The sequence below is a fragment of the Ixodes scapularis genome, unplaced genomic scaffold (genome assembly GCF_016920785.2).
Source record: "Ixodes scapularis isolate PalLabHiFi unplaced genomic scaffold, ASM1692078v2 PGA_scaffold3__209_contigs__length_174095766, whole genome shotgun sequence".
NCBI lineage: Eukaryota > Metazoa > Arthropoda > Arachnida > Ixodida > Ixodidae > Ixodes > Ixodes scapularis.
In genome coordinates, this window is record NW_024609868.1 from 13,409,530 (window position 1) to 13,431,873 (window position 22,344).

General features: G+C 45.6%; 1 pseudogene; it reads right to left on the minus strand.

The window, feature by feature from the left end:
- Nucleotides 1-1,343: 1,343 nt before the first annotated feature.
- LOC121832970 lies at nt 1,344-21,877 on the minus strand (annotated as a pseudogene).
- Between the last annotated feature and the right edge of the window lie 467 nt (nt 21,878-22,344).

The window sequence follows — 22,344 nt, forward strand, 5'->3', positions numbered from 1 at the left end:
CTTTCCCCTGTGGCATGATTGGCACCAGGCAAGCATTAATTAAACGGTCTGTTCTGAAGTGCCGCATGTACTAGAGAAATAAATAGTCAATAAAAGAAATGAATTTTGAACTGTGTCTTGGTTATATGTCTTCTCAAAATGGAGTTCCGTAAGTACTCGGAGTCGAGAGTTGAGAGTCAAGGTTGCGCCTGAAGTCATCCCGTAAGCTCCTACAACCGCAAGGGGAGGGGAAGGAGAAACTCTCTTTTTACCTGAACTCTTTTTTGTTTGTCCCGGACTTGCCCAAAATTCACTATCCTCCCTCTAGAAGATTATAGAAGATTAACCCGTCTCTTAAAATTTGCACAGAAGCGGCTTTCCCCTCTCTCTCTCTCCAGTTGTGCGAAATGGATGAAGTGACGTCAGTGCAAGGCAAACTACTCTTATCTAGAGAGGGAAATCTACACGGCATATATTTTTCCTTGCATCAGTGTCTATGAAGACGCGCGATAATAGTTCAGGAAACCGTCTTTAACACCATATGCCGACCCTTCTAAAGACGACGACAATGCTGCAGGAGCTAAAGCTTCCTCTGCACCGTCAAAGACGGTGTTGATAGGTCCGGCGAGTGCATATTGCATATACACGCTAGCCTGAAGGAGACTAGTGCCCGACGTTGCTCGAGACAAATGTAAGGTCCCTGGAAATACGATATGCAGTGTGTCCCTCAGCCCATTGTTTTTAAAGTCGGTGCCCAAACAGATTGCACGTCTAGGTCAGAAACCATTCAGAATCCCTTGCTTTATTAATTTGCTTATATTACACGCTCGTGAACAGTTAATGCCCCAGAAAATGACGCTACAAAAGTGAAGCACATTCCAACCTCTAACTGGAATGTGCCACAAAAGGGAAAGCTTTAAAAAGTTGACTGGGCTAATTGAAGTGATTAGACCGTTAATTATCCCTTTCAATTCATACCCTCAAATCCGCCAGGTCAAAAAAAAATTTTTTTTTTCTTTTACCTGTTTTTTTTTTATTTACTCTCAGTCGTTGGTATATCTTCAGTTTGTCAGCCAAGACGTTTTTAACTGCAAAAGGTATTAAAAAAAAAGTCTGTCAGACGAAAATAATCCCTGGAGAAGGGGAAGAGGGACAAAGGACAAACCCAAATCTCCAAACACAGCTAGGTGACTGGTGCGTGACCGAAAGAAATCCGCCTGGTCCGGGTATCGAACCCGGGACCTTTCCATTACAAGTGGTATAGTGATTTTCGTCATTCTTGTCCAGCTCGCTTGCACCTTTGCATTTAATTGCATTATAATCTGTCAGACTTGTTGGCACACCGAAAGGCGGACCCTCAGAATATTGCGGCATACATCATTCAACCATTTGTTTGTTTATTTCGTATCTTTGTAAGGCATCACCCCATAGTCTCTGAAGTTGATCGGGGAATAAACTTGATTCGGAGGCCAGTTTTAGGCCTCAGAACTATCTCGGCGACCAATTCGACTTCGTCTCTCTGACTCAGAGACTTGAGCTTGTACTTCCGGAGGATGTTGGCGAGGATGACTTTTTCCTGCGACATTGCAAACTTTTGTCCTGAAAATAAAGAGTGAACGTCTCGTGTCGGGCCTTTAGGGCTGGCCCACACGTGTGAGACTGAACGAGTGCGCCATGTTCTATTGTAACCTCTTCACACACTGGCCCCATCCATTGGGACACTTCCGACATGAGTATATACTCATGTCGGAAGTGTTCAAGGGTTACCCTATAGGTGGCACTAGTGTGTTAAACAGTTACAATGGCGGGTGTCGCACTTGATCACAGTCAAACGCAAATGTATGAAGCAGCCTTTACTGTCAATGCACATTAAGAACATGTTTATCTTAGGAAGCTATTGCGGGGCATACCGATGCAATTGTGAGGCCCTGCTGAGAACGGCAAGTAGGCAAAGGGATGCCTTTCGCGTTCTCGGGGAAGAAGCGCTCTGGGTGAAACTTCTCGGGTTTCGGAAATACCTTGGGGTCTCGGTGCAAGAAATAGTTGGTCACCTGAATTACTGTTCCCTTCGGGAGGATCGTACCAGCTGTGCAAAATAAAGTGGGTTTAATAGCGTGTAGAAGAAAACCCCAAAAAATTTAAGTGGCGGGAAAGTCGTACGTTAATTTTCAATACAAAATAAAAGAAAATATGGATTTCGGGAGCGATAATGATTTGCTTGGAATAAAACGAACAGTGAATATTACTCATCTTGACGGTTGTTGCATTATGAATGGGTATGTACGAAAGCGTCGAGTTATGTTAAATGCGCTAACGCAGAGACGATCACGGCATAGGTATTTCCTGTGCAATTCTCCGCACTATATTCCGCACGCGGCGCATATAGTTCGCGCCTACTATTCTTATAGACAGCACACCTTGAAGCATTTATGCGTTATTAGCGCTCAAAAAAGCTTCTGTTTGACTAGAGGCATCATTAATATCGCCTATCATTTATAACATTTGACGTTTCGTCATGCTGAGCGATCTTGAACAAAAAAACAAAAAAAACTATAATCAGATTTTTTGGACACCAGATAAAATTTAACGTCTAAACATGTAGGGTCCCCTTACTATAATCCGGATAATACGCCATTTGTCGTGTTATTTCTCAACAGCTCACTTCTGTATGGGTGTATATTTGCAGTAAGCCGATCACTAAAAACTCACCGAGTTCAAATGGCTCTTCACAATACCTTGTGTAGAATGCCACAGAAGGGTAAATTCTTTGCGCTTCCTAAGTATGAAACAATTAAAACGCCTTACAAAATTGGCGAGCTTATCTCTAACCAACATGCACTTGTCGTGAGCCTGTGCATTTTTAAGAATGAAAGGAACCTTGACAGCGCATTCCAAATATGTCATCGCTTTCATATCTTCGTGATTGACAGGACGCCCTGTTTCGTCTCCGAAGATTGAATCCAGCTCGTCGTGCACTTTTTGTTGTTCCACAGGGCTGTGACCTATTAAGAATAATGCCCAGCTGATTCCCATGGTAGTTGTTAGTTGCCCAGCTGATTCCCATAGTAGTTGATTCCCATGGTAGTTGTCATGCCCCTGAAAATGCACATTTTTGTACATTGGATAGATACTTGGAAATTACATTTTGGTACTACCTTTGGAGAAGGGCTACCTTCTGGAGCACCGAATATTACCCAATCTTTTCATGCGAAATCTACACATCCCAGAGAAAACAATCGGTGCCGTCTTTGTCACCGCCGAGGATACAGCGTTTAGAAAATAAACCCTTAGTAAATGCGCCGACGATACACCGGCGAGAGGGCAGTGATGCGATTGCTGTGCCTAACTGCGCCAAAGTGCTTACCCTACTACATCCTGCTACATTTTGCCAAAATTTTAGGAATTTGCACCAACAATGCGCCAAACGTCAATATGACTTAAAATACTTAAAGTATAACAGCTCAGGCCCCGCTTCACGACCAGATTGCTACGGTAGGCTCGCTCGAATTTTCAGAACTTTCGATTTTAGCCTCAAATATTGTACTATTTGATTTAATTTCTACCAATTACAGACGGTACTCTGACATTTCGCAATATTTGTCACGTGCGTGGTTTGTGCTGCGAGTCTAGCTGGCTTCGGCGAGTGCGATTCTCACCGCGCACAGGTGCACTGCAGTGAAGCGACAACCGCACAATGGACATCGCGGTTTTGCGTATCTTGTTTCGCCACAGCGCACCCGCGTGCTAAAGGGAAAGCACCGTTCCAGGGCGGGACTTAACAAACAAAAAATTCATTTTTTTAGACTTACATTTGATGGGTTTTTCGGACAAAAAGTTTCTAAAAGCAGATTGAGGGGCCCGGGAGCTGCGGGTATTATAATAATAGTTTAATGGACTGCAATACTCTGACGATATATTTTTCAAATTCGAGATTTCGCAAGGTAATTGAGTATTGCACTGGTGTTATGGACTGCTTTAAGTGTTTATTTTTTATATCAACTTTCTTTTAATTATTACCTTTATATGGCTTTACTTTTGTTCGATGGCACAGTGAAGAGAGTGCACAAAAACTAAATGATCTATATCTCGTTTCAACTTAAGTCAACTTAACGCAGCCGACGCTGCGAGCTGACGGGGCCAATCAGACAGTGTCAAAAGCGCACCATCATGGTGTTCGTCATGTTTTGGTATGTTTTCTATTATCGCTGAACCAATCATAAACAGAAAAGGTCCATTGACTTGACCTTTTAACGCTGTCGACCTTTTAACGCTGCTTGATTGGTCCCATTAACTCAGTGGAAGCAACTTGGAAACTCGAAAACAACCCTAACGAATTCGGTGGGATTGTTTTTAAGAAAGCATATATATTTATCATTCACATGCCGATTTTTGTTATAAGTTCTACATATAAATTTTTCTTGATGTCCACAATAAAACACACAAAAAAAGCTTTGTTTTTTTAACTTAGCTAAGAACTGCAGTTTTATTAGAACTATTAGAATTTGAGGAAACCATAAATATGGGTGCACTCAATTAATTTTTGAAACATTTTTTCAGTGGCCTATTTGCGTTAGCTTTGATTATGTATTAAAAATAACTATACACCGCAGTTCCTACTATCATTCATCAATCAATAAATTGTTGCCGTGTTTTTTTTTTTTGCTTCTACGCTCAACTAAGCTGCTTGCTTTGTGTTCGAGGGTGTCAAACCTACAGTACTACTGATGCCTAACAAAATGTTTCACAAAAGCGGGAAGGCACAGTAGGCGTTGTCTTTCAGTTCGACAGGGCAACGCACGAATCTTAACACGCTATTTGCGGTGGTACGAAGGAAAATGAATTGTGTGCTTATGCTACAAGAGTTCTTTTTGCTGCTCCAAAATGAACTTTCGGCTGCGCCAAAAGGTGCTCCAGAACGACTCCGACCAATCACATCACTGAGAGAGTGATGACGTGGCTGAGGCGAACGACTACGTAACTAATCTCAGCGCCGTTGGGGGTATGGCTGGCGGCGCTCTTTTCGCATTCATGCTTGAAATTAGGGATGTCGCGAACCACCCTAGGTTCGAATTCGAAAGGTTTCGATATTTTCGAACCGTACCAAGGTTCGACTTCGAAAAGTTCGCAAGTGTCGAACACCGTGGAGTTTCGAAATCGAAAAGTTCGAAGCTTTGACGATTTCTAAGAGTTCGGGTTCGAATATTTCAAATATTCTTTTACTTGATGTTCGAGAAATTTGAAGATTTTGAACTTTCCTAACTTGAAATTCGAGAGATTCAAAAATTTTAAATTTCTGGAGATCTGAAGGTCGAAAAATGCGAAGATTTCGAACTTTTTGAATTTGAAGTTGCAAAAATCGAAAATATCAAATTTCTTTGGATCTAAAATTAAAAAAAAAATTGAACGTTTCGAATTTTTATAGACGAAGCTCGAAAAATTGAAGATTTCGAATTTCTTTCTACATAAAGGTCGAAGGTTTCTGTTCACTTTTAAAACTAAAAAAAAAAAAATTAAAATTTTTTTTTTTTTTTTCGAAGTCCGGTTTTCATGTTCCTTCACAGTTTCAGTTTCAAATAACGTTTTCACGCCCCACTGGTTTTTACGAAATCAGGTTTAGAAAAGTTGGTTAGGCAATTAAATAAGACGACGAGTGTCCCGGATGTGCTGGAATATTTGCCAGTTCAATGTGACGTGTGACCATAGACCAGTAATTGTGACCGCCAGCCCGGGAAAGGGGGAGGGGTGTTTTTTTTAACGTGCATCACTTGGTGAATTCCGCTCGCAGATCTCGAGCGCTCCAAAAGCGCTCCATTTGGAGCGCGCATATTCCGCTCGCAGATCTGGCTCAAGTTGGTCATCTTCCGCTCGTAGATCTCTGGCAGCGCCCGCTCCACGGAGCGCCCCAAACTCCGCCAAACTTGCTCTGCGGGATTTCACGGATCTCTCCGGAAACTGATAGAGAGGCCCACGTGATTTCCGTCTAAATCGGCGGTGCACATGCGCGGCGAGGTTGGAGAGATCGGCGGGCCGGTCGGGTCGTGGAGTTAGATCTGTTCGGGTGAGTCGGTTGTTTACTCTGGATTGTGACGGCTCGAACGCTTCTACCTCGCGTAGATCAGGGATAAAAAGCCGGGAATGTGGAGCGTGGCAAATCGTAAGCGCTGACGTCTGTGATCGTGAGAGGAAGAACGAGAAAAAGAACGACAGAAAAGCCGGAGGCAGACGCAAGGTTAGGCCTATTCATTCTGCAGCCAGTGATTGTTTACCTTTTTACACTGCGTTCCGTCGGCGTTTTCCCGTGAAATAAAGCAAGAAGTGATTAGGCAACGACCGCGCAAGTGATGGTTTGTTACCTGTGTTTATTAAAGTCGTACTACAAATCTGAACTCCACCGCTAGCAATCGCTGTCCGTGCCCCGGCGCTTCGAGGCGGCCGAAAGGTATGTGACGGTGCCGAACGCGGACGTCTTCGTTATTTGTGACATGGGCGCCGTGGTACGTATAATTCCGCCCGGCCTGTGTCGCGTGTTACTTCTGCAGCTAAGCAGTGACAGTCGTCACTGGTCGTCGGAAAGATCAGCCGGCTGAGGCGTTGGTGGGCTTGTCAAGTTCGAGCAGCGGCCATTTTGTACAGCGGCGGGAGAAGGGGTGGGGAGGGGTGTGGGGGAGATCGCTCCAAAAATGCAAGTTTATCTTCCCCTCGTGGATTCGGAGCGGGTCTCACGGAGCGGAATTTTGCCTCCCTCACGGATTTTAGAAAGCGCTCCAGATCTACGAGTGGAATTCACCATTAGTAATTACACGAATGTACTGCTTAACGATACTCATCCAGCTCGAAACGACCAGGGACGGGCAGGAGGTTGAGGCTCACAAAAACCTTGAAGCGATCTGGCAAACTATACCTCCCCACCCCCTTGCACTCTAATAGTGATCCGATCGAACGCCGCTCGAGTGACGCTGGCATATAGTAAGCTTATGTTCTAATTGTTCTGGAGGTTTATTTTCCGGGACGGAGGAAACGCTAAGCAAAAAGCGCAGAAGCCGACACAACTAGAGGTCGAGGAGCGTTCTAACATGCCAGTGGCGTCGGAAGAGGAAGAACGGGAGGAAGGAGGAAAAGGGGGGGAGGGGGGGCGGGGGGCTCCAGTCCCCCCTCTCCCCCAGATATTTCGGAATGTTAAAGAAAACAATACGGCGAAAGACGGCGTGATCGAGCTTATTTTAATCTGAAACTATTTATGCATATGTATTGCTACTGTCGCTCTGCACTGCATAAAAGATCGCGTAGATGGTCATTGTCGGACACTCGTTGTGTGAAGGCTCTACTCGTCACATGCTTAGTGGTTCGGAAGTTCAAAGCTATGTCTTTGACCTAAATAACAGGGCCATTTGTAAAAAAAATTAAAAATAACAATAAACGCGGAAATGAAAACCTGAAAAAACAAACAAAAAAACTATCAAGAATTTGCCTGAAGTGTTGTATTCTTGTATATTCAAAGGCTTAGAACTTCGAAACAAAATGTGTGCTGGCTAAAAGAAATACGTCCCAGAAACGTAAAGCAGGAAAAAAATAAATATATATATATATTAAAAATTTGTGTTTTTTTTAATGACGTGCTGAACTTGAACAATATTAAACATCTTGCCCCATGAGTTGATTTATTTCTCAACGTGAAAAAAACAATACATTATTTTATATTCTGCAGATGGCAATGATGTGTACTGTTCGTGGTGTTAATTTAAATGTGATACGTCAAACAATTGAAAAAATTACCAAGTTTAGGGCATAATTGCCCGTAGATACATGTTTGGACATTTCTTTGAAACTCATCTTGAATAACAATAACCATATCTTAAGACGACACTTACCTAGGCTAGACATCGATCATTCTTAAAAAGTTCAACATCTCTACCACAAATAGCTTCGGCTGTAGCGCGCTTCAAATGGGGCACAAACGGCAATCGTCAAAAACACGTCGTTCTTTCTCACTCCTTCGGGAATTTATTTCTTTAAAACTAAGCATGCCAGAAAATTTAGGGAAACGGCATTGTCTATCGCAAGGAATGGGACACCGCAAGTAAAAATTAAAAAAAAAAGAAAAAAAAAATTACGGATGTATATTACTGTTTGAATCCAAATGAAACCGCCGGCCGATCTTTCGAAGTTCGACGAACTTCTAACTTTTACCCTAAAAGTTCGAAGTTCGTCGAACTTTTGACTTTTCAGGATTGGAAAGTTCGAAAGTTTTTGAATTCGCTAGATAAATAAATTCGAAAGGTCGAAAATTATCGAATTTCTTAGCGTGAAGGTCGAAAGTTCGAAAAGCTTCGAATTTTTTAGTCTATCAAGGTCGAAAGTTCGACAGGCAACGAGTATTGCAGCGTAATAGAATCGAAAGTTCGAAAAGGATCGAATTTTTTAGCGTAGTAAGATTAAAGGTTTGAAAAACATTGCACTTCTGAATGTGCTAAGTTCAAAATTTCGAAAAGCGTCGAACTTCTTACTTTAATAAGCTCGAAAATTCGACTTCCGTCGAATTTTTTGATATAGAAAGGTCGATAATTCGAAATCTTTCGAACCGCTTGATGCGATCATCGAAGCTTCGGTTCGAAAAAAATTCGCGGCATCCCTACTTGAAATTGGGCGAAGAAACGCGAAACCCCGATCGATGAATATCTAAAAAACCGTTGCCTTTTCGTAAATTCTTCAAATTAGTCTGACCTCTAATAGTAATCGCCGTCTATACTGCCATTGCAGCATGATTTATAAAACTATCAAATACCAAGTTAACTCACTCGTTTTAATTAATTAACGTACTGATTATGACGGTTATCTTTCCAACGAATGCCCGACGAGTCTGGTGCATAAATGGTGAAGACGGCGCCCGTGTAAATCTTACCCTTTTATTTTTTTTTAATATCTTCGAATTAATATTTAACATCCTGCATTGGTGTATAGGAAAGTGCAGCGAAGCAATCAATATCACAACTTGCCGCAAACATGAAAGTGTCCACTTCTTCCCTGATGTCTTCCTCCGTGATGTTTTTCTCGTCCTTGAAATGCTCAAGTAAACGAAGGTCAAGGAAGGGTCTTTCTTGGCGTCTGGTACCTCTTCCAATGTCTTCTCCGTCGTCATCGACCAATATACCTTTGTCGAAGTCTACCTTCATGTCCTTCTTTCTTTCTGAAATCACCTTTTCTCCAGAAATCGGTTGACAATTAGGAAACAAACATTCTTATTGATCTGAGTTTTTAAATTTTTTTTTGTATGTGGAAGTCGGTTGACAATTAGGAAGCAGAATTCGGTTGACAATTAGGAAACAAGCTTTATTATTGATTCCAGTTTTTTTTTAATTTTTTGTATGTGGAAGTTGTGGAAGTATGTATGCTCAAGAAGCGATTAAAGATTATTATCGCATAGAATATATCTTCCGAGAATAAATAGCACGTTACAATGTGTCAGTGCTTCAAGCTGTCGGCACATAGTCCAGTCGGTATACTGTACAAAAGAAAAGAGGAAGCTTGGGTACTATGAATTCAATAATTATATTACTGATGAACTTCTTTTAGAGGTTGTGACAGGAGGGGTTAAAGAGGTGTGGTTAAGAATTTATGTACGTACGTATAAAGTTATATGAAGACTCGCGAAAAGTCTCGTTCACTCACACCCGAGTGGGACTGGGTGAGAAAGAGACCGGCTTTAAAGTCTCTTGCGACGGCTTAGAACCTGCTCCGCTTAAGCGCATCTAGTCTCCGTCGCAAGTGGCTTAAAAACCGTTCTTGTCTAACTCGGTCGTACTCGGTTGCAAGTGTGTGAAGACCAAAACCAAATCTCCGTCCACCCTAGTCAAACATTCCTGGGTCGCTCTATAAATATATCCGCTCGATAACGGGTCGAAGTGCGGTGAAAGCGAACAAAACAAACAGAGAAAAAGACATAGAAGCGCGCCTTTTTCATGCTTGGTTTGATTAGCGAGCTGCAGTATATCGCCACAGAACGGCGACGAAAGACTTGACGTTCCAAGGTTGGCGCAGTTTGATTGATCACATCTGTACTTAGCGTCGATTGCGCTCGAACGTACTGTCAAAGTACGTTCGAGCGTACTTTACTGTAGTCACTGTAGTTGTTTGACGACAATAAGGCGTAAGCTTGCGTTGATCTTGATCATATTAGCTGGAATATTTGGTTCCCTTTTACATAAAATCTCCCCCACAAAGTCTGTTGTGGCGTCAGCACAAAGTGATGCTATCGGTCATGAGTCCTTGTATAGCCGTGATCTGTGGTTGAATTGGCTTTATTTTATGTTCTCAAATTTACCTGCTGTTCATTATAAAAGAAAACATGATGGTATAGCTTCAAACGTCGCGCGGGCTTAACTTCAAATAAGAAATCTTCGCATTACGTATAAACACTTTTTTTGAAATGCCGATAAAGTTTAAAGTTCCCGGAATATGGTTTGTACCTGCATTGGAAACCAGGTTCATGTATTGCGCTTGAAGTGTACATTGTTTTCGAAAATAAATTTCTGGTTTATTTTCCCGCAATTAACTCTTCCTTCCAGAAGGAAGAGTTTATGCGCGAACACAAACACAAAAACACAAAAAATCTAACACAAAAAAATGGTTTTAGATTTTATCGGCATATAACTTGTGTAATGTACGTAACTCGTAGAATTTGTTGCTGGACACCAAGCTGCTCTGGGAAAATGCAAGAAAATAAACGCAGGTAAATTGGCACGTTGTATTAGACAGTGTACCTTCGCTGAATGCGGTTGAAAAATAAATTGTGCCCGTTTTGCAATTCTCGAAGGATAAAAAACTGAATTTTCATATTATTTGCTTATCCCGAATCTTTCAATTGGGATTATGGGAAACCCAGGGCTTTACCATCTAATACATCGAAATTACAGTAAAATATTGACTCGAAAAGAGAAGTGTCACATGCCCGAATGTAGCACGTAGAAAAAGTGAGCGAGCTAAAATTTACAAGACAAGTTACAGCGCTTATAATTGTCATAGTGAAAACACAGGTGATTGAACTTGCCTTCCTTGCGAATTAGTGCACAGTATTAAGACATCTGCGGTATTCTTTTCCATTTGATGCCATCATATACATTGTTTCATAGTTGGCGAATGACGCCCACAAGCCTTTTTGCAAAAAACTCGCCTGACCTAGAAAATGAGCAAGTATAGACCAACACGCGGCCCTGAGGTCACGCAGCCGCGGTGGCGCTGTTGACGGCACTGCGCATGCGCTGACGCTTCACTTCACGCTTCACACTTGGTGTGGGCAAACGCGGGCTTCTTTGTAAACAGCGTGTCGGTCTATAGGCGCATAAAAATGACTGAGGAGCAAATAGTCCAGTTTACCGAAATGGACACTGAATGATTATTATCAGCCCTTCAGTATAACTTGGCGAAGGCCAGATCCAGCTATCTATAGATGGTCCATTCCTGCAACATCCATTAAAAGGGAGCCATTTTTTTCGTCTACAAAGCGTTCTCTGGTTGTACTATAACCAGAGAACGCTTTGTAGACGAAAAAAATGGCTCCCGTTTTTAATGGAGGTTGGAGGGATGGACCATCTATAGATAGCTGGATCCGGCCTTTGCCAAGGGCACTCGAGTAACACCACGCAGAATTATCAAGGCCTGCTTAAAACTTCCTCTTCCTCCATGGTGCGTCATCGTGCACAGTCGGATTGCGCCATTTGAGCAATTGGACCCGAGCCCCATTTCGAGCATTTTTGGACGCGTTTAATGGATACGAGGTCCGACCGAATGTCGACGCGGCGTTTGTGTCCAATCTGAGTCTTCGCTTGATTTCACTAGGATGACGTCAAAAGCCCTGTGCGCAGGCTTTGATTCTTGAAATTAGTTTTGGCAAAATGGACAGTTTTTGAGAGCCCCATCGAGCAATTTTGGCGGTAGCCATTTCTGGCTTTCTGTGGAAATTATCTCGGGAAAATTGAATGTTGCACAACTAACTAGCACAGCTGGGGACAGGCGGGACAGAGGAAAATTGGGACTCCCTCCCGAGTGGCTCGGGCCCAAAGTCTCAACCCTGCCTCCCAGTGGGTCCGGTGCTGGGGTAACGCCGACAAGGTTTGACCAGAGGAAAATTGGCGACTCCCTCGCCGGGGGGAAGAGGCGGGGGTGATGTTTCTAGCTGTTTTTTTTTTTTTTTTTTTTGCGCGATCCCCCGAAAGTCATCCTGGTGATATCCCGCAACGCCTGGTGTAAGTTGAACATGATTGTAAACCTGAGACTGGGGCAGAAAAGAGAACACAACAGAAGGTAGAAAAAGAGGAGGCAACGTCTTGGAGACTTGCCTCCTCTTTTTCTACCTCCTGTTGTGTTCTTTTCTGCCCCAGTCTCAGGTTTACAATCATGTTCAAACTTACACCAGCTCGCCTGCACTCTATTTTTTGCCTGGTGATAGTTAGGGGAAGAAAATTGGTCTTAAAAGGGCGGGAGGAATCACGTTTTTGTTTTTTTAGATAGGGTAGGTGGCGCAAGCTATCGCCCGTTACAAAGGGTATGGCCATTACCATCCATCGATCCATGCCTTGTTCTAGTTTGAAAAAATGCAGAGGGGAAGGAAATTGACTTAAAAATAATATATATATCTATATCTATAATTTTTCAAGCCAATTTCCTTCCCCTCTGCATTTTTTTCAAACTATCATAAGTGTATATATTGTGGGCTTTGCGGCCCGTCACCGCGCAAAAGAACTCGCGCTCCGCGCCCGGCCAGCAACGTGCGCGCGAGCCACGGTCGAGTCTCGGGGCTCGGCAGTCGGTTGGCTGCCGCCAGACAGTAAAGGTGTGTTCTATGAGATCTGCCTCGTTGGTCCTTCTTGCGGGTGAGCAGTAGCACCGAACCCTACATTATTTGGCGCTCCACGCGAGGCCTACTGCTCCCCCCCGGGTTGGACCGCAGGCTTTTAGCCCGTTTTAGGCGTGTTAGCCTGGTTTTTCTTGCTTTTGCCATCCCCGATAGGCCTACGTGGTCGTTCGACTAGGCCTCGGCCACCGGACGCCATCTTTGCCATCGCGGCTTGGACGTTGTGAATAGTGTGCATACTGCAGTATATTAAGTGTTTTTCCGTTCTTTTGTGTTCTCTTTTGTTCTGTTTTTCTGTGGTTGCTTCTGCGATGCAGACCCGCCAAAGAGCCGCCGCAGACCAAGGCGAGACCGGAGAAGGGCCTGACCCGACGTCCATGGACCTGATGGCTCGGGTGGCCAACCTGTGCGACACGGTCGCGCAACGCCTGGTCCTGGCTGACCACGGACCCCAAGGGCAAGGGCCACGACCCCAAGTGCCGGTTCCGTTGTACACGGGCTACGACGACCGGAAGTCCGTGGCCGACTTCCTGGCCGAGCTGGCGGCCTATAAGCTCGCCACGGGAGCCTCGGACGAGTACGTCCTTGCGAGGGTGCTGCCCGTGGCGTTCCAGGCTAGCGCCGCGCGCTGGTGGCGCATCGTGGCCCCCTTCCTCACCTGGGAAGACTTTCGGCGGAAGTTTCAAGATGAGTTTCTTCCACCTGGGTACCAGTCTCGAGTCCAGCGAGAACTGGAGCGCCGGACCCAGCACCCGGACGAGACCCTCGTCGAATATGTACGGGTGATGCAGGCAGGGCCGTACCCAGAAAAAAATTTCGGGGGGGGGGGGTTTTCGGGGACAACGGCGGCCATTTTGAAAGTGTCTATTGTCTTATTTTCGCCAATGAATCATGTGAATCGGTGGTATATAATGGAGAGTTGCAGCAAACCGGAGAACCGGTCCCGGTTTGGTATCCGGTAGCCGACCGGCACCACTGCGCGTGCGCAGTGGTGGAGATTAAAATCGGCTGGCTGCAAGTGCACCGACCAGGGCCGTACCCAGAAAAAAATTTCGGGGGGGGTCAGAACCCCCTATCCCCCCCCCTGGTTACGGCCCTGGATGCAGGAGCTCTATGAAAGAGCCTGCCCAACGACGTCGGAGTCGGACAGGGTTGCTCGGGTGATGCAGCAGAGCCACCCAAGATTCCGGCCCTACCTGCATGGCCGCACGTATTCCACCCTGGAGCAACTGGCCCGGGACGCTCACGGCATACAAGAGACGCTCCTGGCCGAGCTGCAGTATCGGCCCCCGCCACCGCCTGAAGAAGCTCTTGAGCCGTCCTGTGCCTGGCGAGCTCCCGGGCCCAGAAGAGGTCCGACTCAGCGCCAAACCCTGGATGGCGCGGTCTGTCCCCCCCGTGCGCTGGACTCCTACGCCTTCGGGCAATGGGAGCGCGGGAGACCACTCGATGGTTCGGACCCCCGGCTACGTGCCCGGCCGGCTGGATCGAGACTACGGCAGGGTGAAAGCCGTTTAAGGTCCTTCCCCCGCAATGCCAACCGGGGCGCCGATCGCTGGTCCAACGAGGGACACCAAGAAGGGCCGCAACGACAAGCGCAAGCAAGCCCGACGCACGGCCCTGACCGGCGCAACTCGGTGCGGTGCTTCGGCTGCGGTCGCCATGGCCACTTCCGGCGTGACTGCCCCGACCTACTGCGCAACAGCCCTGCAGCCTCGGGAAACGAGTACGGCCGGTGGCGTTGACTCCTGAACGCCTGCCGGCCGCGATGACCATGGACAACTCGGCAAAACTTCCATCGGTATGTCGAATTCAGCCTGACCTTGAGCTAATTGAGCCTCGTATGACAGTTACAGTGCTCGGAGTAGCTGTGGCAGCGCTGATTGATACCGGTGCGAGTCTGTCGCTTATTGGGGACTACCTGATTGAACGCTGCAAAGAGCAGAAAGCTAACCTGCGCGAGACTAACGTGCGCTTACAGCTAGCGTCAGGACCAGAAATGCTCGCGAGTCAAGCCGTGAGGTTACAGATCGGGTTCAACGAGAAAAAACGGCGTCAGCGTTTCGTTTGCTTACCTGGTCTCACGGTACCGATTATTTTGGGACGAGATTTCATTTTCGGGGAGAACCTGGTTCTGGACTTTCCGAACAAAGGCTACCGGTTAGGTAGTGACTCGAAACTGATCCCATTTACCAGACGAGAGGATTGTGTCGTCAGTGTCGATAACGTTGGCGCTAGAACGCCTGCTCTGCGACTCCCATGTGCGGTAAGCGATTCTTTGCAGAAGTGTCCTGTTACGGACCAGCAAAAGCGGCGTCTCCAAAGACTCCTTGAGGAGTTTTCGCCGATGTTCACGGAGAACCCCGGCAGAACCGGTGTCCTAAAGCATTCAATTGACACCGGGAATACACGGCCTCTACGCTGCAACCCTCGACCTATCAGCGTACACAAGCGAGCCCTGCTGGACAAGGCGCTCCAAGAGATGATCGACACGGGTGCAGTACGTGAGTCACAGAGCCCTTGGGCCTTCCCGATCGTCCTTGCCCCCAAGAAGGATGGAACGGCTCGGCTTTGCGTCGACTACCGGCGCCTGAATGCGGTAACCGTTCGTGACGCGTACCCATACCCCTCGATTGAGTCGATCATGTACAACTTGCGAAACGCGAGTTTTTTCACGACTCTTGACTGCAGTCGTGGTTTCCTCCAGATAGAGGTCGAACCCGCTGACATCGAGAAAACAGCATTCACATGCTACAGAGGATTGTACGAGTTTCTGCGCATGCCTTTCGGCTTGAGCAACTCTCCTGCCACATTCCAGCGTTTTATGGACATTGTGCTTGGAGACGCACGGCACAACTACGCCATGGCATATATGGATGACGTAGTAGTCTTTTCACGCACGTTTGAAGAACATCTTGTGCACCTTCGGACTATTCTCGAACGCATGCAGAATGCTGGTTTGACAGTTCACCCGGGAAAAATGCAACGTGGCCAGGAATTCGTCAGGACGTGCTGAGGTACGCTCGTTCATGCCCGGTTTGTCAGAAAGCCAAACCGCGCGGTGGTCAGCCCCCTGGTCTCATGCAGCCAGTCGTGAGTCGATCCCCATGGGAATGCGTTGCTGTCGACGTCATGGGCCCTTTCCCACGCAGTCCGCGTGGCAACCAGTACTTGTTGGTTGTCACGGATCACTTTAGCAAGTGGGTGGAGCTATTTGCATTACGGTCGCTGACGTCCAAAAGAATCTGGTCGTGTCTGATGGAGACGTTCACACGCTTCGGATTTCCGGCGAAATTGATTAGCGACAACGCTACTTACTTTGCCAGCAAAGTGTTCCGAGAGTCATGTGTCGCATTGGGCATACAACACAAGCGGACGTCTCCCTATCACCCACAGGCAAACATCACAGAGCGGGTGAACCGAAACCTGAAATCGATGTTAATAGCTCACACCGAACGTCACCCTGACTGGGACGCAAAGCTCCCAGAGCTCGCGTTCGCAACACGCACAACCGTTAACCGGTCTACAGGTTTTACGCCAGCTTGCCTTAATTTCGGAAAAGAGCTTACTTTCCCGCTGGAAAACACTTGCACGACACACAACCGTGGCGCTGCTCGCTCATACGGTCAGTTTGCAGGAAGCCTACGACGCAGACTCGGGGACATCGTTCGTGATGCCCGGGAGAGCTTGGATGCCGCACGGCTTCAGCAGGCTGAGCAGTACAATCGTGGCCACCGGGACGTGCAATTCGAAGTTGGAGATCTTGTACTCCGGCGGACACACCCACTTAGTGACGCCTCCAGAGGTTTCACAGCTTCCCTGGCAAACAGGTGGGATGGTCCGTATCGAGCGCGAAACAAGGTCTCACGCCTCACGTACACGCTCGTTCATTGTGAGTCCGGACGACTCGCTGGACCCGTTCATGTCACCAACCTCAAACGGTATTATGAATCGGATGACGAAGTTTTCTCGCAGGTGGAGAGTGATGCCGATCCGGGTTATAATTAAAAATAAACTTAATTCTGCGAGGACTCTTTTTGATGTTGGTGACGAAGACGAAGACGAAGACTTAGAAAATGCGCGTTGCATTAGGCTTTGACGAGAACTAGTTTCCGCACCATACAGATTGTGCGCGTAGTTCTGTGCGATATACACCGACAGTGTGCTCGCAAATTTAGCCAGTCTATTGCCGCGCCCAACGTACCGACGCTTTCTTGTAGAAGCCTCTCCAGAAGACAACTGTTGATCCTTTTTTTTTTCCTTTCGTTCTTTTAGAACCTTCGACATGTCTCGCTACCGCCTCAACCGTTGCCGGAGGTTCTCTCAACCCCTTCGATGAGCCACGTGGTTTCGGCGACTACGGCAACGCAGTGGGCGGCCGAGGACCCTCTACCGGCCCTAGCTATGCCGCAAGATCAGCAGCCCCGGCTGCGGCTACAACGACGGCTACGGGGCGCAGACCAACGGAGACCAGGACCGCAACGAAGGTCCACCGGAGCCCGACGTTACCAGCGACGGCTCCGGACGTGCCCACTCGTCCTTAAGCGGCGGACCAGCATCAGGGGTCTCCGGTGATGGTGCTCAACTCTGACAAGATGAACACCGAGAAGCTCTTCAATCTGCTCTGCCTGTATAACGATGTCGTCAAGATCAAGTTTTCGAAGAACAGGAACGGCCGTGCCATCGAGCAGATGGAGGATCACCTTGCCAAGGAGTGAGCAAGGCCCTTTAAGCATCCTGAGAGTACGTCGCCCTTCAAGGACTTCATGGGCAACTACAACAACCGCATCACCAATCCGGAGGCGGCCTCCACGAACCGCATCCCACCGCCTGCATCGTGACAACCCCCTCCACCTCTACCACCAACAACCAGAGAGAACAGCCACGGAGCCAGAGGACAGAGAAGGGGGGAGGGGGGGGGAGGGGGAAGAGTTTGTGGGCTTTGCGGCCCGTCACCGCGCAAAAGAACTCGCGCTCCGCGCCCGGCCAGCAACGTGCGCGCGAGCCACGGTCGAGTCTCGGGGCTCGGCAGTCGGTTGGCTGCCGCCAGACAGTAAAGGTGTGTTCTATGAGATCTGCCTCGTTGGTCCTTCTTGCGGGTGAGCAGTAGCACCGAACCCTACAATATATATATAATTTTTTAAGTCAAATTCTTTCCCCTCTGCATTTTTTCAAACTATCACAAGGCATGGATGGATGGATGCTAATGGTAACGCTTTGTAACGGGCGATAGCTTGCACCACCTAGCCTATATATATATATATATATATATATATATATATATGTATATATATATGTATATATATATGTATATATATATGTATATATATATATATATATATATATGTGTGTGTGTGTGTGTTTCTTTTTTTATTTTTTTTCACACTAGTAGGTGCAGGCGGCCGTATTGGAAATACGTCCGCTAGGTTTTGAGTTGAAATTATACCCTGGGCAAAAAGATATCGGCATGACTTTCCGCGGCGTGAGCCCGGCTAGGTCGGCCTACAAAAAGCGTTGCGAAAAATCGGCGTTGGCCAACGTCGACAAGTGCCATTAGTGCTAGACAAGCTTATGGCACTTGTAATGGCACAAACAAATGTTCGCGGGGCCGCAACGTTGATAGAACGGGTGGAAGCTTTTGGCTGGCGGAGTTAAACGAATAAATTTTAGGGTCATTTTCCGCTAACGTTTTTACTTGTCGCGGGCTGTGATCCGATTGCCTTCGTACACCACTGGTTGGCGTCTTCAAATAGCGTTTTTACAAATCTGGCGCCGATAGATGGGAATCTACCGGTAAACGCTATTTTATCTTATCGAAATTCGCGCATCTATTTACGCAGTACAAACTAGTACAAAAATAATATAGAACAGAAAACACAGTGCAACGCTATAAAAACTAGCTTTTTTATGCCCTTTGTCATTGGGATAGCTTACCAAGATACCCGACTCCAGAAAAGTAAAGGGAACTTACCGTATTACAGTTTTCACATATTCGGGCCCCTCGTTCATTTGAGCGTTAATCCTCTTTTCCATAATCGTTTCTGAAAGAGGATGTAACGGCACATATATCAAGTCGCTCAACGTTTTAAGAACTTGGAAACTACAAAGAACACATCTAGACCGAGTAAACAGTTCAACCGAATAATCAAGGACTTTTAGTCGGTTAAGCAGTCTGTTAATTCGCCTTTAGCGTTGCGCTGTGGTGCCATCTCACGGGCGCGACGAGAAACAATATGGTTGGCCTCCAAGTGCAGACGGCGCACGTGCAGTCGGCTCTTGCAAAAGGCGAACTGGATTAATGTAGAGGCTGAGAAAATTGTTAAACTATTACGAAATTACTTCATTGTTCATTTGGGAGACCATTACTAAGATTGGCAATGCTATAGCAGTACAAAAAAAAACAGTGCGTTTTATTGCCATTCCATTTTGTTTCTTCTCTTTTTACATTCACCCGAATTGCGTGGGTCTTAATTAATTATAGTTTCGATATGGAGACCGCAACGCAGCGTCATTAGAAAGAATATCGTAGCAGAAAGACAAACAACCAACGCAGACTGTCGATTTCAGACGTTTTACTTGCGATCTTTAAGTGCAGGGGTACAAGAAGGTGCCGATTGCGTATTTTAAAATAGTGAAATCCTAGAAAAGTCACTTTATTCAATAAAGTATGTTTTGACACGGCGTCAGTATTACCCGTAGTAATTCCATGGTCTATTTTTCACTAAATAATTGGTTAAGAAACTGACTCGCGATTAGTACATCAATCGATTAACCACCAGGATCCTATGTGCGGGTGATAAAAAAATTATGCGAGCTTCGATTATTTTATAACGTTTGTCGGCTGCATTGCTTTATTAGTTCTTTTCATATGAGGTCGCTGTCTCTCCAATGATTGGTGTGAAGGTTTGAATGTAGAACGTCAGTTCAATTCTGACTGCGGTGCGAGAAACAATGGCTGCCCAACTGGTCATTTTTACAAAAAAGTAACGTGCTGTATTTAGTTTTGTTTTTTGTCGTTTGAGGGTGTTTGGTGCCGATACTTTGTGCACAGTATGGAGAACATATTTTGCCGCAAAGTGTGTATGAATGGATACAGAAGTTCAAGGAAGGACGCACAAATGTCAGCCATGAAAAAGGAGCCAGACGCCGGTCCGTGTCGGCGAACGATGAATACATTGAGTGCCCACGTGGATCGCAGAACTCTACACCATACCGCACTTCGTTGTTCATTAAATGTTTATCGTTAAAATATTACTAAACACCATATTTTTGTACGATATCTTAGAAGAATCTACCGACAGCCATGTGTTGTTTCGCGTAACACAGCATTTTATTGTCTAACTTTGAGTTGACATTTCAATACCGTTCGCATGAGTTCAATGTTTTACCTTTACAAACACTCACCTTTATTGTGCTAAGGTTTCTTTTTGTTATTGAATGTTAGACATTGGATTTGATTCAACTAACGTGATTCTAATTCTGAAATGGCATTTTTTTTTCAAAGGATCTAGTTGCATTACTAACATCTGCTGAAATAAGTGATATCTGATATCTTGATTCCGAAGAGATGACAATCGAAAGTGTAACGTTTGCTTTAGGAAGTCAGGAAGCATTTTTTCACTGAGATCCTTTCCCTTTTCGTTGTAATCGGGTTGCCTGCTGAAAAATAAACACACACGTTTTTTTTTTTTTTTAACACGATGTTCAGATTTTACATCTGTGCAAATTCGTTACATATTCAGAGCAGCAGCAGATATTGAAATCTCCACTTAAACTTTCCAGTACATTATATAATGTAAGATATCCTCCGGTGTCCTGGACACACTGCCCATTATCTAACACCTTGTTGGCATGGACGGCTTATCAGTACCAAATAAGCTCATGATTAATTAGTAAGCTATTTTCATTACACACAACGATAGTGCAGTAAAAAAATAAGAAGACTGCAATCTTGTATTGTAGTGCACGATGTTTTTTTATTAGGCGGTAGATTTTCTAGTGTTTATGAGGAAAATCGGCAGAGGTTCTTCGGTGTTTTTGGGAGGTTTTTCTGCTATTTGTATTGTACGAATACTAAACACGATGTTTATCGGTGAAAGACGTCTAAAAAATCTACGAGTTGGAATTTAATTAATATTTTTTTTAGATATTTCCATAAAGCTTCACGTTTCTCATAATGCGAAAATACCTGCAAACCATAGACAACGAGTCCGAAAGAGGGTCGAAGTCCGAGTATATACCTATTAAAGTAATCATTCGGAGCTTTTTCAGTTTATTTGCTTTCTGCTACACTTCTGCTCTGTGCAACCACAAAAATTTTATTGTTCTCAGGCAAAGTGTTTCTACTAAGAGGAAAGCAAGTTGGTATTAGTTTCCTTCGCAAGATTCAACCGATAACGACCGCCAGTGTAGTTTCGAACACCGTCTTGCAGCTCTGACCTGAACAGAACAGGCTGTGACAAGAAGGAACAAAACAGCAAAAGAACGACGGACGGACAAGTTGAAGGCAGACATGAACCCAGCGCTGCGTTTTTGTGTGTCTTCTGCTTGTCTTTCTCTCCTTTTTAGCAGTTTTATTTATTCTTACCATGCACCGATTCCCGCTACCACACACGCATTGCTACATTGAGGCAATCCGTCCGTAGTAACTGACCTAACTGTCATGCCACTGCCCTCCGAGGTCAGTGATATTTCACCGATTTAAGACCGGCAGGCGATTGATACTTGATAAGACTTTACGCGCCTGACGAACGTCTAAGAAAGGTGCGTTTCGACAAAAAGTTAATAAAAGTTAAAACGGAAACATTTTTAGAAATCGGTATTTTCCGGTTTTAACCGATTTTGTATTTTTGACACTGGCGGATGTTTTTCGGCGTTTATTGATTAAAACCGACAAGTCTATATGCGCCCTTCTTGCGTTGTATCTCACGAGAAAAGTATACCTTTTTATCTCTGCGGTTATAGATGTAAGCCCCCGAAGCACGAAATAAGGTGCTATATTTTTTATCATTTGCTTATAATTTGCCAAAGTGCATTCAACAAACCTTGCATCTTCGCTTTCAAGCGTTCGAGTAGCTTGCGCCGGAATGCAGCGTTTGGTGCAAACTACAGCTGAGGAAGACTAATTCACTTTTATAAAAGTGAGGAGATAAGTTGGCCGCTTCAGCCTTTAAAACAACATTTGGCTACCATGTCAGGTCCCGCCCTTCATACGAGAGTTCGGTTCCGTAATTAATAACATTACGGTGTACACGAGTTAAAACAGGCCTGGTCAACAGGGTCTGCACCAGTCAGGCGTTTTTGCAGCAGAGAATGTCGAAGCTGAGTTCGAGCTGCAGGTGGCTTCTAAAAGGCCTTTCGATACGCTGACTAACATTGCCTTATAAGAGACACGCCCGCTGTATCTGCGAGATCGTTGCTAGAGTAACAGTTATAGTTCAGACGAACGTTACCGCAAATGGTTGAATCCGCGTTTGTGCGCCAATGTGCAGTGTAATGCTGCACACTGTGAATCGTCA